The 2234-nt window shown below is 34.8% G+C and overlaps 1 long non-coding RNA gene across 1 annotated transcript; it reads right to left on the bottom strand.

Annotated features, from left to right (window-relative positions):
- Positions 1 to 780: 780 nt before the first annotated feature.
- On the bottom strand, positions 781 to 2234 carry LOC121963258. The gene is made up of 3 exons (XR_006107215.1): positions 2160 to 2234; positions 1498 to 1559; positions 781 to 1018 (listed from the first exon to the last, which is right to left on the bottom strand). It is a non-coding gene; the product is annotated as an uncharacterized LOC121963258 (long non-coding RNA).

Here is a 2234-nt window from a genome sequence, read left to right as displayed (position 1 = left end):
GCTCTATTCTTTTGGACTGTATTTATGTAACAGGGTTGCTAAAAAGTGTGAAGAGTGATCAGTTGACCTCAGCTGTTTTTGTAAATTATAAATCAAATCATGTTTTTGTACTGTTCAGTATGACGCCTCACAAATGCAGAGGTGCACAATACAAAAACAAAGCCTGTACAGCGTGATAAGACGCACCCTCTGTCATTTTGTCCACCTTGTGATAAATATAAACAAATAAACAAAAGGAGCACTTGACAATTTACAACAAGCTATTTCAAAATGACAACAAAAGGCCATATGATTGGATGGACTCCTCTTTGACAAATTTAGTAGTTTTTAACAGGTATTATATAGGACAGTAAAACATTTTACAGGATTATATTTGTTATTTTTTCACACTACATCTTTAAGAATTAAAAAGTGTGCAAATGGACATGCATGTTTGTGCTTAGTCTGGCATTCAGAGGAAGTCCACAAAAAAAGGCTTATCAGTGACAGTATGTGATAAGTTTTATTACCTGTGTGTGTTTATCAAGCAATTCATGAAAATACTTTTTTTTATTGTTAAAAAATGTTTTATGACTATAATTCAAACTTGAAACCATTTTCCAAATGGAAGTATGTGTAAAAAGTCTCCGTTTGGAAAATAAATAAAAGCTGAAATTCTTCATCCACAGTATATAAACCGTCAATTTAGATACGAGGCTATGCTTTGAAACCAGTATACCACTGCAACCCAAGTCACTTAATATCTTTTTAGGTTAAAATATGGAGCAAACAGACACAGACTGTGAATTCATGTTTTTATTCATCAGTAATATTCTGTCCAGCTCATTAACAGTCATGCATGCAAGCAGACATTTTTGTGATGATGTGATTGGACATTTTTTAATTCTCACTAAGACAGCACAAAAGTTCATTTGATTATGTTGTAGGTTATATCTCATTCATTAAGCACAAGAAGCATTAATGGTTTCGCTTGTGGATGAAGAGTTGCATCAATTTGCTTCATTCCTCTTGATTCCTGCTGGAAAAAGAGGGAATTTATTAAAAATATATTTAATGAATATATGTACCTGTGTGTACACACACAAACAGACACGCACATGCGCGTGCACATATAGTTAGACATTTCTCTTAAGTAACAGGTGTGTTTACAGTTTGACTGTGCAGTAAAAATATGTTTTATCGCTTTATCTCCTTCCACCACAAGATTTTGCTTTTGCTAACTAAAGGAAGCAATTCCACATTGCTGTAATTTTAAATTAACATAACACTATGTATCATAGGTTGATGTCTGACTAACAGGAAACATGGATGCGCATAAATCTACATCAGTGTACATCCTACCATAATAAAATGTCAGAAGAACATCTATAATTAAAAAATGAATAAATTAAAAGAAGAAGACAGAAGGCTAGGTTCAGCATAAAGTAAACTTATGTTACGTCACATTAATGATAGTTTGTATTTAGCAGGTTCCAAAACCCATTGTCACCCACTTACTTTGATTTAGAGGACATGATTTCTTTGCACCGGCTCCAGGTCACGTCTGTATCCAGGTGTACCTGATATTAATTCAAAAAGATGGCCAAATCTGTTAAAGCTGCTTAATTTCTTTACATTACATGAACATGCATAGTTATTGATCTTCATGTCCAGTCTGTCTTAAGGCCTTTGCACACCAAGTCTGCATTTGGGACCTGCATGCCTTTTGTTTTTTTTTAAAGCCAGCTCCTACCCACAGCACATATTAAACTTGGATCCCAATGCAGACCTCTAGTCCTTATGTCCATAGCCTATACTCTATGGAGTACGCCCCTAGTGATTAACTCAAGGAAATGCATGTCTTTTCAGATATCATGACAAAAATGGCAATGGAAAGTAAATTTGGAGTGTTATTTTGCATTAAAATCTTGAGGAACATGTGCATGGAGCAGAACAGAGACAAAAACAAGCAGAAGTAAAAAATCAGAAAGTACAACAATAAATTCACACCTTATGCAACCCATCAAGCTCTTGTCAGTTGGTATTAAAGAGTACTGTTTGTAATAGCAAGGTAGGAAGCGAGGAAGAAGATGGGAATATTTGTAGTTTAGAAGAAATTCTCTGCAGATATATACAGAAACAAGTAGGATGTTAAGTTGGGGAGATAAAAGGGTACTTACTGCAGTTATAAAGGATGTTCACCCGATTGATGTCATTATCACTCATCTCCCTGGCCCTACCGATAGCTACATTTT

This window comes from Plectropomus leopardus, unplaced genomic scaffold, assembly GCF_008729295.1.
Source record: "Plectropomus leopardus isolate mb unplaced genomic scaffold, YSFRI_Pleo_2.0 unplaced_scaffold10650, whole genome shotgun sequence".
Classification (NCBI taxonomy): domain Eukaryota; kingdom Metazoa; phylum Chordata; class Actinopteri; order Perciformes; family Serranidae; genus Plectropomus; species Plectropomus leopardus.
This window is presented reverse-complemented; position numbering and strand designations above follow the sequence as displayed.